Source organism: Schistocerca piceifrons, unplaced genomic scaffold (assembly GCF_021461385.2).
Source record: "Schistocerca piceifrons isolate TAMUIC-IGC-003096 unplaced genomic scaffold, iqSchPice1.1 HiC_scaffold_1772, whole genome shotgun sequence".
Taxonomy (NCBI): Eukaryota; Metazoa; Arthropoda; class Insecta; order Orthoptera; family Acrididae; genus Schistocerca; species Schistocerca piceifrons.
In genome coordinates this window covers 23,673-39,578 of record NW_025727648.1, presented here as the reverse complement: position 1 = coordinate 39,578, position 15,906 = coordinate 23,673, and the positions used below count along the sequence as shown (strand labels likewise).

Genomic DNA, 15,906 nt, shown 5'->3' with positions numbered 1-15,906 from the left:
CTAATATGAAGTACTCACTGACGATCCAAAGACGTTTCAGTATGTATGCGTCGGTACCACCGGGGCAGTGCCTAAGTATTGGAAAGTGAAGGCCGACAGTTAGAGCCTCACATGAAATATTTCATTGGCTTCCCACGAGTGCGTAATGCACAGCGTGGCTGTTGCTAGGAAACGGTCTCATTCGCCGTTCGTTAATATCTAGTTTTCTTTGCATCAATGTGAAAATGTTCCTATTACTAAATACAGTTTTGCTAGTCACAGTTCAAACTGGAAGCGACGGAAGAAAGCGGTCCAACGCGCCACATTGTTTCCCGAAAGCGAGGGTGCGTTTAGTACGCCACATCTGACATTGCGTCTCACATATTCTGAAACTGACATAATTCCATCCTACCGAAAAAAGAAACAGATTTCGGAGTGAGGTTCCTGAGGTCTTGCTAGAGATGGAAGTCACTGGAGCGCTTGTCTTGCGCGTCAGATTGGCCGAGCGGTCTAAGGCGCCAGATTTAAGCTCTGCTTCCCGTAAGGGAGCGTGGGTTCGAACCCCACATCTGACAATGCTTTTTAAACATTCTGAAACTAACGTACTCCCTTGATCTTATAGAACAAGTAAATTACGCAGAAACACGCCGTGGAGATTTTACTAGAGACGACAGTGACAGCAGTGCGGGCGTCGCACGTCCGATAGCCCGAGCGGCCGAAAACAAATAGCGGAACATAGTTTCCTCGTGCCGGGTTTTAGCTCTTCTCACGGACGTTTCCGTGGTCGTTGTGTTGTGGCTCAGGGCTATTCCATTTTCCTTCCCTAAAAGGCAACGCGAGAGACTGTCAGGCAAATCCCAAGTGATCTGTACACGGACTAAGACGTCCGCACGTCTGCCAACATTCTCGCCAACTTGTATGCCGTGCCAACGACACGGGTTCATGTCCGATTACCGAAATTAGGCAGCGTTGGCCATGGTTAGTGCTCGGCTGGGTGACGAACTAGGAAGTCCGCGTGTGTTGGTTTCTTCAGTTTTGCCTTTTTCCTTAGTTTTTGGTGCTGCTGTGCGGTAATGGTACGGTCCAGCTCGCTGACCCCCCTCTTGCTCTCGGTACGCAAAGGCGCGAACGTGCGGCCACAGTCAAATGAAAGGGTCCGTTGTGTGTTTGTCGATGTGGACTCTCCCAGTCGTTTCTAGCGCCTGTCCTCTACATATACGCCCATTTGCAAGCGTCAGCTTTCGCGTCAGCCGAGCAAAGTCGAGACAAGTCGACACATGGAGACACACGATGCTGTGAATCGTAATCCGCACTAGCCTACGAAGGGAGAAGGGAAACCATTTGTACCGTTGAAAACACTCTCCTGCGTAAAGGAGACAACTTCCGTGCGATGTCCGGCCTTCGAACCCGGAGCAGCTACTTGGGAAGCAACCATGCTGACCGACACACCACCACCGCCTTCTGCTACGCGCTGCTTGCGCCATCATGTGTCGCCTTCCCTCCTGGCGCCAGAGGCCGAAGGCGATAGCGCTGCAGGCGCTCAACGCCGAGTGCAACGCGAGCACCACTGAACCCGATTTCCTGGCGCTGCTAGGGTGACATACTGTAACTAGGCGCAGAACTGACTTTCTCTGATAAATTGGCCCTTTAATGCACATCAGGGCGAACACGAAATTTCTAATATGAAGTACTCACTGACGATCCAAAGACGTTTCAGTATGTATGCGTCGGTACCACCGGGGCAGTGCCTAAGTATTGGAAAGTGAAGGCCGACAGTTAGAGCCTCACATGAAATATTTCATTGGCTTCCCACGAGTGCGTAATGCACAGCGTGGCTGTTGCTAGGAAACGGTCTCATTCGCCGTTCGTTAATATCTAGTTTTCTTTGCATCAATGTGAAAATGTTCCTATTACTAAATACAGTTTTGCTAGTCACAGTTCAAACTGGAAGCGACGGAAGAAAGCGGTCCAACGCGCCACATTGTTTCCCGAAAGCGAGGGTGCGTTTAGTACGCCACATCTGACATTGCGTCTCACATATTCTGAAACTGACATAATTCCATCCTACCGAAAAAAGAAACAGATTTCGGAGTGAGGTTCCTGAGGTCTTGCTAGAGATGGAAGTCACTGGAGCGCTTGTCTTGCGCGTCAGATTGGCCGAGCGGTCTAAGGCGCCAGATTTAAGCTCTGCTTCCCGTAAGGGAGCGTGGGTTCGAACCCCACATCTGACAATGCTTTTTAAACATTCTGAAACTAACGTACTCCCTTGATCTTATAGAACAAGTAAATTACGCAGAAACACGCCGTGGAGATTTTACTAGAGACGACAGTGACAGCAGTGCGGGCGTCGCACGTCCGATAGCCCGAGCGGCCGAAAACAAATAGCGGAACATAGTTTCCTCGTGCCGGGTTTTAGCTCTTCTCACGGACGTTTCCGTGGTCGTTGTGTTGTGGCTCAGGGCTATTCCATTTTCCTTCCCTAAAAGGCAACGCGAGAGACTGTCAGGCAAATCCCAAGTGATCTGTACACGGACTAAGACGTCCGCACGTCTGCCAACATTCTCGCCAACTTGTATGCCGTGCCAACGACACGGGTTCATGTCCGATTACCGAAATTAGGCAGCGTTGGCCATGGTTAGTGCTCGGCTGGGTGACGAACTAGGAAGTCCGCGTGTGTTGGTTTCTTCAGTTTTGCCTTTTTCCTTAGTTTTTGGTGCTGCTGTGCGGTAATGGTACGGTCCAGCTCGCTGACCCCCCTCTTGCTCTCGGTACGCAAAGGCGCGAACGTGCGGCCACAGTCAAATGAAAGGGTCCGTTGTGTGTTTGTCGATGTGGACTCTCCCAGTCGTTTCTAGCGCCTGTCCTCTACATATACGCCCATTTGCAAGCGTCAGCTTTCGCGTCAGCCGAGCAAAGTCGAGACAAGTCGACACATGGAGACACACGATGCTGTGAATCGTAATCCGCACTAGCCTACGAAGGGAGAAGGGAAACCATTTGTACCGTTGAAAACACTCTCCTGCGTAAAGGAGACAACTTCCGTGCGATGTCCGGCCTTCGAACCCGGAGCAGCTACTTGGGAAGCAACCATGCTGACCGACACACCACCACCGCCTTCTGCTACGCGCTGCTTGCGCCATCATGTGTCGCCTTCCCTCCTGGCGCCAGAGGCCGAAGGCGATAGCGCTGCAGGCGCTCAACGCCGAGTGCAACGCGAGCACCACTGAACCCGATTTCCTGGCGCTGCTAGGGTGACATACTGTAACTAGGCGCAGAACTGACTTTCTCTGATAAATTGGCCCTTTAATGCACATCAGGGCGAACACGAAATTTCTAATATGAAGTACTCACTGACGATCCAAAGACGTTTCAGTATGTATGCGTCGGTACCACCGGGGCAGTGCCTAAGTATTGGAAAGTGAAGGCCGACAGTTAGAGCCTCACATGAAATATTTCATTGGCTTCCCACGAGTGCGTAATGCACAGCGTGGCTGTTGCTAGGAAACGGTCTCATTCGCCGTTCGTTAATATCTAGTTTTCTTTGCATCAATGTGAAAATGTTCCTATTACTAAATACAGTTTTGCTAGTCACAGTTCAAACTGGAAGCGACGGAAGAAAGCGGTCCAACGCGCCACATTGTTTCCCGAAAGCGAGGGTGCGTTTAGTACGCCACATCTGACATTGCGTCTCACATATTCTGAAACTGACATAATTCCATCCTACCGAAAAAAGAAACAGATTTCGGAGTGAGGTTCCTGAGGTCTTGCTAGAGATGGAAGTCACTGGAGCGCTTGTCTTGCGCGTCAGATTGGCCGAGCGGTCTAAGGCGCCAGATTTAAGCTCTGCTTCCCGTAAGGGAGCGTGGGTTCGAACCCCACATCTGACAATGCTTTTTAAACATTCTGAAACTAACGTACTCCCTTGATCTTATAGAACAAGTAAATTACGCAGAAACACGCCGTGGAGATTTTACTAGAGACGACAGTGACAGCAGTGCGGGCGTCGCACGTCCGATAGCCCGAGCGGCCGAAAACAAATAGCGGAACATAGTTTCCTCGTGCCGGGTTTTAGCTCTTCTCACGGACGTTTCCGTGGTCGTTGTGTTGTGGCTCAGGGCTATTCCATTTTCCTTCCCTAAAAGGCAACGCGAGAGACTGTCAGGCAAATCCCAAGTGATCTGTACACGGACTAAGACGTCCGCACGTCTGCCAACATTCTCGCCAACTTGTATGCCGTGCCAACGACACGGGTTCATGTCCGATTACCGAAATTAGGCAGCGTTGGCCATGGTTAGTGCTCGGCTGGGTGACGAACTAGGAAGTCCGCGTGTGTTGGTTTCTTCAGTTTTGCCTTTTTCCTTAGTTTTTGGTGCTGCTGTGCGGTAATGGTACGGTCCAGCTCGCTGACCCCCCTCTTGCTCTCGGTACGCAAAGGCGCGAACGTGCGGCCACAGTCAAATGAAAGGGTCCGTTGTGTGTTTGTCGATGTGGACTCTCCCAGTCGTTTCTAGCGCCTGTCCTCTACATATACGCCCATTTGCAAGCGTCAGCTTTCGCGTCAGCCGAGCAAAGTCGAGACAAGTCGACACATGGAGACACACGATGCTGTGAATCGTAATCCGCACTAGCCTACGAAGGGAGAAGGGAAACCATTTGTACCGTTGAAAACACTCTCCTGCGTAAAGGAGACAACTTCCGTGCGATGTCCGGCCTTCGAACCCGGAGCAGCTACTTGGGAAGCAACCATGCTGACCGACACACCACCACCGCCTTCTGCTACGCGCTGCTTGCGCCATCATGTGTCGCCTTCCCTCCTGGCGCCAGAGGCCGAAGGCGATAGCGCTGCAGGCGCTCAACGCCGAGTGCAACGCGAGCACCACTGAACCCGATTTCCTGGCGCTGCTAGGGTGACATACTGTAACTAGGCGCAGAACTGACTTTCTCTGATAAATTGGCCCTTTAATGCACATCAGGGCGAACACGAAATTTCTAATATGAAGTACTCACTGACGATCCAAAGACGTTTCAGTATGTATGCGTCGGTACCACCGGGGCAGTGCCTAAGTATTGGAAAGTGAAGGCCGACAGTTAGAGCCTCACATGAAATATTTCATTGGCTTCCCACGAGTGCGTAATGCACAGCGTGGCTGTTGCTAGGAAACGGTCTCATTCGCCGTTCGTTAATATCTAGTTTTCTTTGCATCAATGTGAAAATGTTCCTATTACTAAATACAGTTTTGCTAGTCACAGTTCAAACTGGAAGCGACGGAAGAAAGCGGTCCAACGCGCCACATTGTTTCCCGAAAGCGAGGGTGCGTTTAGTACGCCACATCTGACATTGCGTCTCACATATTCTGAAACTGACATAATTCCATCCTACCGAAAAAAGAAACAGATTTCGGAGTGAGGTTCCTGAGGTCTTGCTAGAGATGGAAGTCACTGGAGCGCTTGTCTTGCGCGTCAGATTGGCCGAGCGGTCTAAGGCGCCAGATTTAAGCTCTGCTTCCCGTAAGGGAGCGTGGGTTCGAACCCCACATCTGACAATGCTTTTTAAACATTCTGAAACTAACGTACTCCCTTGATCTTATAGAACAAGTAAATTACGCAGAAACACGCCGTGGAGATTTTACTAGAGACGACAGTGACAGCAGTGCGGGCGTCGCACGTCCGATAGCCCGAGCGGCCGAAAACAAATAGCGGAACATAGTTTCCTCGTGCCGGGTTTTAGCTCTTCTCACGGACGTTTCCGTGGTCGTTGTGTTGTGGCTCAGGGCTATTCCATTTTCCTTCCCTAAAAGGCAACGCGAGAGACTGTCAGGCAAATCCCAAGTGATCTGTACACGGACTAAGACGTCCGCACGTCTGCCAACATTCTCGCCAACTTGTATGCCGTGCCAACGACACGGGTTCATGTCCGATTACCGAAATTAGGCAGCGTTGGCCATGGTTAGTGCTCGGCTGGGTGACGAACTAGGAAGTCCGCGTGTGTTGGTTTCTTCAGTTTTGCCTTTTTCCTTAGTTTTTGGTGCTGCTGTGCGGTAATGGTACGGTCCAGCTCGCTGACCCCCCTCTTGCTCTCGGTACGCAAAGGCGCGAACGTGCGGCCACAGTCAAATGAAAGGGTCCGTTGTGTGTTTGTCGATGTGGACTCTCCCAGTCGTTTCTAGCGCCTGTCTACATATACGCCCATTTGCAAGCGTCAGCTTTCGCGTCAGCCGAGCAAAGTCGAGACAAGTCGACACATGGAGACACACGATGCTGTGAATCGTAATCCGCACTAGCCTACGAAGGGAGAAGGGAAACCATTTGTACCGTTGAAAACACTCTCCTGCGTAAAGGAGACAACTTCCGTGCGATGTCCGGCCTTCGAACCCGGAGCAGCTACTTGGGAAGCAACCATGCTGACCGACACACCACCACCGCCTTCTGCTACGCGCTGCTTGCGCCATCATGTGTCGCCTTCCCTCCTGGCGCCAGAGGCCGAAGGCGATAGCGCTGCAGGCGCTCAACGCCGAGTGCAACGCGAGCACCACTGAACCCGATTTCCTGGCGCTGCTAGGGTGACATACTGTAACTAGGCGCAGAACTGACTTTCTCTGATAAATTGGCCCTTTAATGCACATCAGGGCGAACACGAAATTTCTAATATGAAGTACTCACTGACGATCCAAAGACGTTTCAGTATGTATGCGTCGGTACCACCGGGGCAGTGCCTAAGTATTGGAAAGTGAAGGCCGACAGTTAGAGCCTCACATGAAATATTTCATTGGCTTCCCACGAGTGCGTAATGCACAGCGTGGCTGTTGCTAGGAAACGGTCTCATTCGCCGTTCGTTAATATCTAGTTTTCTTGGCATCAATGTGAAAATGTTCCTATTACTAAATACAGTTTTGCTAGTCACAGTTCAAACTGGAAGCGACGGAAGAAAGCGGTCCAACGCGCCACATTGTTTCCCGAAAGCGAGGGTGCGTTTAGTACGCCACATCTGACATTGCGTCTCACATATTCTGAAACTGACATAATTCCATCCTACCGAAAAAAGAAACAGATTTCGGAGTGAGGTTCCTGAGGTCTTGCTAGAGATGGAAGTCACTGGAGCGCTTGTCTTGCGCGTCAGATTGGCCGAGCGGTCTAAGGCGCCAGATTTAAGCTCTGCTTCCCGTAAGGGAGCGTGGGTTCGAACCCCACATCTGACAATGCTTTTTAAACATTCTGAAACTAACGTACTCCCTTGATCTTATAGAACAAGTAAATTACGCAGAAACACGCCGTGGAGATTTTACTAGAGACGACAGTGACAGCAGTGCGGGCGTCGCACGTCCGATAGCCCGAGCGGCCGAAAACAAATAGCGGAACATAGTTTCCTCGTGCCGGGTTTTAGCTCTTCTCACGGACGTTTCCGTGGTCGTTGTGTTGTGGCTCAGGGCTATTCCATTTTCCTTCCCTAAAAGGCAACGCGAGAGACTGTCAGGCAAATCCCAAGTGATCTGTACACGGACTAAGACGTCCGCACGTCTGCCAACATTCTCGCCAACTTGTATGCCGTGCCAACGACACGGGTTCATGTCCGATTACCGAAATTAGGCAGCGTTGGCCATGGTTAGTGCTCGGCTGGGTGACGAACTAGGAAGTCCGCGTGTGTTGGTTTCTTCAGTTTTGCCTTTTTCCTTAGTTTTTGGTGCTGCTGTGCGGTAATGGTACGGTCCAGCTCGCTGACCCCCCTCTTGCTCTCGGTACGCAAAGGCGCGAACGTGCGGCCACAGTCAAATGAAAGGGTCCGTTGTGTGTTTGTCGATGTGGACTCTCCCAGTCGTTTCTAGCGCCTGTCCTCTACATATACGCCCATTTGCAAGCGTCAGCTTTCGCGTCAGCCGAGCAAAGTCGAGACAAGTCGACACATGGAGACACACGATGCTGTGAATCGTAATCCGCACTAGCCTACGAAGGGAGAAGGGAAACCATTTGTACCGTTGAAAACACTCTCCTGCGTAAAGGAGACAACTTCCGTGCGATGTCCGGCCTTCGAACCCGGAGCAGCTACTTGGGAAGCAACCATGCTGACCGACACACCACCACCGCCTTCTGCTACGCGCTGCTTGCGCCATCATGTGTCGCCTTCCCTCCTGGCGCCAGAGGCCGAAGGCGATAGCGCTGCAGGCGCTCAACGCCGAGTGCAACGCGAGCACCACTGAACCCGATTTCCTGGCGCTGCTAGGGTGACATACTGTAACTAGGCGCAGAACTGACTTTCTCTGATAAATTGGCCCTTTAATGCACATCAGGGCGAACACGAAATTTCTAATATGAAGTACTCACTGACGATCCAAAGACGTTTCAGTATGTATGCGTCGGTACCACCGGGGCAGTGCCTAAGTATTGGAAAGTGAAGGCCGACAGTTAGAGCCTCACATGAAATATTTCATTGGCTTCCCACGAGTGCGTAATGCACAGCGTGGCTGTTGCTAGGAAACGGTCTCATTCGCCGTTCGTTAATATCTAGTTTTCTTTGCATCAATGTGAAAATGTTCCTATTACTAAATACAGTTTTGCTAGTCACAGTTCAAACTGGAAGCGACGGAAGAAAGCGGTCCAACGCGCCACATTGTTTCCCGAAAGCGAGGGTGCGTTTAGTACGCCACATCTGACATTGCGTCTCACATATTCTGAAACTGACATAATTCCATCCTACCGAAAAAGAAACAGATTTCGGAGTGAGGTTCCTGAGGTCTTGCTAGAGATGGAAGTCACTGGAGCGCTTGTCTTGCGCGTCAGATTGGCCGAGCGGTCTAAGGCGCCAGATTTAAGCTCTGCTTCCCGTAAGGGAGCGTGGGTTCGAACCCCACATCTGACAATGCTTTTTAAACATTCTGAAACTAACGTACTCCCTTGATCTTATAGAACAAGTAAATTACGCAGAAACACGCCGTGGAGATTTTACTAGAGACGACAGTGACAGCAGTGCGGGCGTCGCACGTCCGATAGCCCGAGCGGCCGAAAACAAATAGCGGAACATAGTTTCCTCGTGCCGGGTTTTAGCTCTTCTCACGGACGTTTCCGTGGTCGTTGTGTTGTGGCTCAGGGCTATTCCATTTTCCTTCCCTAAAAGGCAACGCGAGAGACTGTCAGGCAAATCCCAAGTGATCTGTACACGGACTAAGACGTCCGCACGTCTGCCAACATTCTCGCCAACTTGTATGCCGTGCCAACGACACGGGTTCATGTCCGATTACCGAAATTAGGCAGCGTTGGCCATGGTTAGTGCTCGGCTGGGTGACGAACTAGGAAGTCCGCGTGTGTTGGTTTCTTCAGTTTTGCCTTTTTCCTTAGTTTTTGGTGCTGCTGTGCGGTAATGGTACGGTCCAGCTCGCTGACCCCCCTCTTGCTCTCGGTACGCAAAGGCGCGAACGTGCGGCCACAGTCAAATGAAAGGGTCCGTTGTGTGTTTGTCGATGTGGACTCTCCCAGTCGTTTCTAGCGCCTGTCCTCTACATATACGCCCATTTGCAAGCGTCAGCTTTCGCGTCAGCCGAGCAAAGTCGAGACAAGTCGACACATGGAGACACACGATGCTGTGAATCGTAATCCGCACTAGCCTACGAAGGGAGAAGGGAAACCATTTGTACCGTTGAAAACACTCTCCTGCGTAAAGGAGACAACTTCCGTGCGATGTCCGGCCTTCGAACCCGGAGCAGCTACTTGGGAAGCAACCATGCTGACCGACACACCACCACCGCCTTCTGCTACGCGCTGCTTGCGCCATCATGTGTCGCCTTCCCTCCTGGCGCCAGAGGCCGAAGGCGATAGCGCTGCAGGCGCTCAACGCCGAGTGCAACGCGAGCACCACTGAACCCGATTTCCTGGCGCTGCTAGGGTGACATACTGTAACTAGGCGCAGAACTGACTTTCTCTGATAAATTGGCCCTTTAATGCACATCAGGGCGAACACGAAATTTCTAATATGAAGTACTCACTGACGATCCAAAGACGTTTCAGTATGTATGCGTCGGTACCACCGGGGCAGTGCCTAAGTATTGGAAAGTGAAGGCCGACAGTTAGAGCCTCACATGAAATATTTCATTGGCTTCCCACGAGTGCGTAATGCACAGCGTGGCTGTTGCTAGGAAACGGTCTCATTCGCCGTTCGTTAATATCTAGTTTTCTTTGCATCAATGTGAAAATGTTCCTATTACTAAATACAGTTTTGCTAGTCACAGTTCAAACTGGAAGCGACGGAAGAAAGCGGTCCAACGCGCCACATTGTTTCCCGAAAGCGAGGGTGCGTTTAGTACGCCACATCTGACATTGCGTCTCACATATTCTGAAACTGACATAATTCCATCCTACCGAAAAAGAAACAGATTTCGGAGTGAGGTTCCTGAGGTCTTGCTAGAGATGGAAGTCACTGGAGCGCTTGTCTTGCGCGTCAGATTGGCCGAGCGGTCTAAGGCGCCAGATTTAAGCTCTGCTTCCCGTAAGGGAGCGTGGGTTCGAACCCCACATCTGACAATGCTTTTTAAACATTCTGAAACTAACGTACTCCCTTGATCTTATAGAACAAGTAAATTACGCAGAAACACGCCGTGGAGATTTTACTAGAGACGACAGTGACAGCAGTGCGGGCGTCGCACGTCCGATAGCCCGAGCGGCCGAAAACAAATAGCGGAACATAGTTTCCTCGTGCCGGGTTTTAGCTCTTCTCACGGACGTTTCCGTGGTCGTTGTGTTGTGGCTCAGGGCTATTCCATTTTCCTTCCCTAAAAGGCAACGCGAGAGACTGTCAGGCAAATCCCAAGTGATCTGTACACGGACTAAGACGTCCGCACGTCTGCCAACATTCTCGCCAACTTGTATGCCGTGCCAACGACACGGGTTCATGTCCGATTACCGAAATTAGGCAGCGTTGGCCATGGTTAGTGCTCGGCTGGGTGACGAACTAGGAAGTCCGCGTGTGTTGGTTTCTTCAGTTTTGCCTTTTTCCTTAGTTTTTGGTGCTGCTGTGCGGTAATGGTACGGTCCAGCTCGCTGACCCCCCTCTTGCTCTCGGTACGCAAAGGCGCGAACGTGCGGCCACAGTCAAATGAAAGGGTCCGTTGTGTGTTTGTCGATGTGGACTCTCCCAGTCGTTTCTAGCGCCTGTCCTCTACATATACGCCCATTTGCAAGCGTCAGCTTTCGCGTCAGCCGAGCAAAGTCGAGACAAGTCGACACATGGAGACACACGATGCTGTGAATCGTAATCCGCACTAGCCTACGAAGGGAGAAGGGAAACCATTTGTACCGTTGAAAACACTCTCCTGCGTAAAGGAGACAACTTCCGTGCGATGTCCGGCCTTCGAACCCGGAGCAGCTACTTGGGAAGCAACCATGCTGACCGACACACCACCACCGCCTTCTGCTACGCGCTGCTTGCGCCATCATGTGTCGCCTTCCCTCCTGGCGCCAGAGGCCGAAGGCGATAGCGCTGCAGGCGCTCAACGCCGAGTGCAACGCGAGCACCACTGAACCCGATTTCCTGGCGCTGCTAGGGTGACATACTGTAACTAGGCGCAGAACTGACTTTCTCTGATAAATTGGCCCTTTAATGCACATCAGGGCGAACACGAAATTTCTAATATGAAGTACTCACTGACGATCCAAAGACGTTTCAGTATGTATGCGTCGGTACCACCGGGGCAGTGCCTAAGTATTGGAAAGTGAAGGCCGACAGTTAGAGCCTCACATGAAATATTTCATTGGCTTCCCACGAGTGCGTAATGCACAGCGTGGCTGTTGCTAGGAAACGGTCTCATTCGCCGTTCGTTAATATCTAGTTTTCTTTGCATCAATGTGAAAATGTTCCTATTACTAAATACAGTTTTGCTAGTCACAGTTCAAACTGGAAGCGACGGAAGAAAGCGGTCCAACGCGCCACATTGTTTCCCGAAAGCGAGGGTGCGTTTAGTACGCCACATCTGACATTGCGTCTCACATATTCTGAAACTGACATAATTCCATCCTACCGAAAAAGAAACAGATTTCGGAGTGAGGTTCCTGAGGTCTTGCTAGAGATGGAAGTCACTGGAGCGCTTGTCTTGCGCGTCAGATTGGCCGAGCGGTCTAAGGCGCCAGATTTAAGCTCTGCTTCCCGTAAGGGAGCGTGGGTTCGAACCCCACATCTGACAATGCTTTTTAAACATTCTGAAACTAACGTACTCCCTTGATCTTATAGAACAAGTAAATTACGCAGAAACACGCCGTGGAGATTTTACTAGAGACGACAGTGACAGCAGTGCGGGCGTCGCACGTCCGATAGCCCGAGCGGCCGAAAACAAATAGCGGAACATAGTTTCCTCGTGCCGGGTTTTAGCTCTTCTCACGGACGTTTCCGTGGTCGTTGTGTTGTGGCTCAGGGCTATTCCATTTTCCTTCCCTAAAAGGCAACGCGAGAGACTGTCAGGCAAATCCCAAGTGATCTGTACACGGACTAAGACGTCCGCACGTCTGCCAACATTCTCGCCAACTTGTATGCCGTGCCAACGACACGGGTTCATGTCCGATTACCGAAATTAGGCAGCGTTGGCCATGGTTAGTGCTCGGCTGGGTGACGAACTAGGAAGTCCGCGTGTGTTGGTTTCTTCAGTTTTGCCTTTTTCCTTAGTTTTTGGTGCTGCTGTGCGGTAATGGTACGGTCCAGCTCGCTGACCCCCCTCTTGCTCTCGGTACGCAAAGGCGCGAACGTGCGGCCACAGTCAAATGAAAGGGTCCGTTGTGTGTTTGTCGATGTGGACTCTCCCAGTCGTTTCTAGCGCCTGTCCTCTACATATACGCCCATTTGCAAGCGTCAGCTTTCGCGTCAGCCGAGCAAAGTCGAGACAAGTCGACACATGGAGACACACGATGCTGTGAATCGTAATCCGCACTAGCCTACGAAGGGAGAAGGGAAACCATTTGTACCGTTGAAAACACTCTCCTGCGTAAAGGAGACAACTTCCGTGCGATGTCCGGCCTTCGAACCCGGAGCAGCTACTTGGGAAGCAACCATGCTGACCGACACACCACCACCGCCTTCTGCTACGCGCTGCTTGCGCCATCATGTGTCGCCTTCCCTCCTGGCGCCAGAGGCCGAAGGCGATAGCGCTGCAGGCGCTCAACGCCGAGTGCAACGCGAGCACCACTGAACCCGATTTCCTGGCGCTGCTAGGGTGACATACTGTAACTAGGCGCAGAACTGACTTTCTCTGATAAATTGGCCCTTTAATGCACATCAGGGCGAACACGAAATTTCTAATATGAAGTACTCACTGACGATCCAAAGACGTTTCAGTATGTATGCGTCGGTACCACCGGGGCAGTGCCTAAGTATTGGAAAGTGAAGGCCGACAGTTAGAGCCTCACATGAAATATTTCATTGGCTTCCCACGAGTGCGTAATGCACAGCGTGGCTGTTGCTAGGAAACGGTCTCATTCGCCGTTCGTTAATATCTAGTTTTCTTTGCATCAATGTGAAAATGTTCCTATTACTAAATACAGTTTTGCTAGTCACAGTTCAAACTGGAAGCGACGGAAGAAAGCGGTCCAACGCGCCACATTGTTTCCCGAAAGCGAGGGTGCGTTTAGTACGCCACATCTGACATTGCGTCTCACATATTCTGAAACTGACATAATTCCATCCTACCGAAAAAAGAAACAGATTTCGGAGTGAGGTTCCTGAGGTCTTGCTAGAGATGGAAGTCACTGGAGCGCTTGTCTTGCGCGTCAGATTGGCCGAGCGGTCTAAGGCGCCAGATTTAAGCTCTGCTTCCCGTAAGGGAGCGTGGGTTCGAACCCCACATCTGACAATGCTTTTTAAACATTCTGAAACTAACGTACTCCCTTGATCTTATAGAACAAGTAAATTACGCAGAAACACGCCGTGGAGATTTTACTAGAGACGACAGTGACAGCAGTGCGGGCGTCGCACGTCCGATAGCCCGAGCGGCCGAAAACAAATAGCGGAACATAGTTTCCTCGTGCCGGGTTTTAGCTCTTCTCACGGACGTTTCCGTGGTCGTTGTGTTGTGGCTCAGGGCTATTCCATTTTCCTTCCCTAAAAGGCAACGCGAGAGACTGTCAGGCAAATCCCAAGTGATCTGTACACGGACTAAGACGTCCGCACGTCTGCCAACATTCTCGCCAACTTGTATGCCGTGCCAACGACACGGGTTCATGTCCGATTACCGAAATTAGGCAGCGTTGGCCATGGTTAGTGCTCGGCTGGGTGACGAACTAGGAAGTCCGCGTGTGTTGGTTTCTTCAGTTTTGCCTTTTTCCTTAGTTTTTGGTGCTGCTGTGCGGTAATGGTACGGTCCAGCTCGCTGACCCCCCTCTTGCTCTCGGTACGCAAAGGCGCGAACGTGCGGCCACAGTCAAATGAAAGGGTCCGTTGTGTGTTTGTCGATGTGGACTCTCCCAGTCGTTTCTAGCGCCTGTCCTCTACATATACGCCCATTTGCAAGCGTCAGCTTTCGCGTCAGCCGAGCAAAGTCGAGACAAGTCGACACATGGAGACACACGATGCTGTGAATCGTAATCCGCACTAGCCTACGAAGGGAGAAGGGAAACCATTTGTACCGTTGAAAACACTCTCCTGCGTAAAGGAGACAACTTCCGTGCGATGTCCGGCCTTCGAACCCGGAGCAGCTACTTGGGAAGCAACCATGCTGACCGACACACCACCACCGCCTTCTGCTACGCGCTGCTTGCGCCATCATGTGTCGCCTTCCCTCCTGGCGCCAGAGACCGAAGGCGATAGCGCTGCAGGCGCTCAACGCCGAGTGCAACGCGAGCACCACTGGACCCGATTTCCTGGCGCTGCTAGGGTGACATACTGTAACTAGGCGCAGAACTGACTTTCTCTGATAAATTGGCCCTTTAATGCACATCAGGGCGAACACGAAATTTCTAATATGAAGTACTCACTGACGATCCAAAGACGTTTCAGTATGTATGCGTCGGTACCACCGGGGCAGTGCCTAAGTATTGGAAAGTGAAGGCCGACAGTTAGAGCCTCACATGAAATATTTCATTGGCTTCCCACGAGTGCGTAATGCACAGCGTGGCTGTTGCTAGGAAACGGTCTCATTCGCCGTTCGTTAATATCTAGTTTTCTTTGCATCAATGTGAAAATGTTCCTATTACTAAATACAGTTTTGCTAGTCACAGTTCAAACTGGAAGCGACGGAAGAAAGCGGTCCAACGCGCCACATTGTTTCCCGAAAGCGAGGGTGCGTTTAGTACGCCACATCTGACATTGCGTCTCACATATTCTGAAACTGACATAATTCCATCCTACCGAAAAAAGAAACAGATTTCGGAGTGAGGTTCCTGAGGTCTTGCTAGAGATGGAAGTCACTGGAGCGCTTGTCTTGCGCGTCAGATTGGCCGAGCGGTCTAAGGCGCCAGATTTAAGCTCTGCTTCCCGTAAGGGAGCGTGGGTTCGAACCCCACATCTGACAATGCTTTTTAAACATTCTGAAACTAACGTACTCCCTTGATCTTATAGAACAAGTAAATTACGCAGAAACACGCCGTGGAGATTTTACTAGAGACGACAGTGACAGCAGTGCGGGCGTCGCACGTCCGATAGCCCGAGCGGCCGAAAACAAATAGCGGAACATAGTTTCCTCGTGCCGGGTTTTAGCTCTTCTCACGGACGTTTCCGTGGTCGTTGTGTTGTGGCTCAGGGCTATTCCATTTTCCTTCCCTAAAAGGCAACGCGAGAGACTGTCAGGCAAATCCCAAGTGATCTGTACACGGACTAAGACGTCCGCACGTCTGCCAACATTCTCGCCAACTTGTATGCCGTGCCAACGACACGGGTTCATGTCCGATTACCGAAATTAGGCAGCGTTGGCCATGGTTAGTGCTCGGCTGGGTGACGAACTAGGAAGTCCGCGTGTGTTGGTTTCT

At 51.2% G+C, this 15,906-nt stretch overlaps 10 non-coding genes across 10 annotated transcripts; all 10 read left to right on the top strand.

Annotated features, from left to right (window-relative positions):
- Nucleotides 1-470: 470 nt before the first annotated feature.
- Trnal-uaa lies at nt 471-554 on the top strand. Its single transcript has one exon. It is a non-coding gene; the product is annotated as a tRNA-Leu (tRNA).
- Nucleotides 555-2,126: 1,572 nt separating this feature from the next.
- On the top strand, nt 2,127-2,210 carry Trnal-uaa. The gene has a single exon. It is a non-coding gene; the product is annotated as a tRNA-Leu (tRNA).
- Nucleotides 2,211-3,782: 1,572 nt separating this feature from the next.
- Nucleotides 3,783-3,866, top strand: Trnal-uaa. The gene has a single exon. It is a non-coding gene; the product is annotated as a tRNA-Leu (tRNA).
- Nucleotides 3,867-5,438: 1,572 nt separating this feature from the next.
- Nucleotides 5,439-5,522, top strand: Trnal-uaa. Its single transcript has one exon. It is a non-coding gene; the product is annotated as a tRNA-Leu (tRNA).
- Nucleotides 5,523-7,091: 1,569 nt separating this feature from the next.
- Trnal-uaa lies at nt 7,092-7,175 on the top strand. The gene has a single exon. It is a non-coding gene; the product is annotated as a tRNA-Leu (tRNA).
- A 1,571-nt stretch (nt 7,176-8,746) lies between these two features.
- Trnal-uaa lies at nt 8,747-8,830 on the top strand. The gene has a single exon. It is a non-coding gene; the product is annotated as a tRNA-Leu (tRNA).
- A 1,571-nt stretch (nt 8,831-10,401) lies between these two features.
- Nucleotides 10,402-10,485, top strand: Trnal-uaa. The gene has a single exon. It is a non-coding gene; the product is annotated as a tRNA-Leu (tRNA).
- Nucleotides 10,486-12,056: 1,571 nt separating this feature from the next.
- On the top strand, nt 12,057-12,140 carry Trnal-uaa. Its single transcript has one exon. It is a non-coding gene; the product is annotated as a tRNA-Leu (tRNA).
- A 1,572-nt stretch (nt 12,141-13,712) lies between these two features.
- Nucleotides 13,713-13,796, top strand: Trnal-uaa. Its single transcript has one exon. It is a non-coding gene; the product is annotated as a tRNA-Leu (tRNA).
- Nucleotides 13,797-15,368: 1,572 nt separating this feature from the next.
- Trnal-uaa lies at nt 15,369-15,452 on the top strand. The gene has a single exon. It is a non-coding gene; the product is annotated as a tRNA-Leu (tRNA).
- The last annotated feature ends 454 nt before the right edge of the window (nt 15,453-15,906 follow it).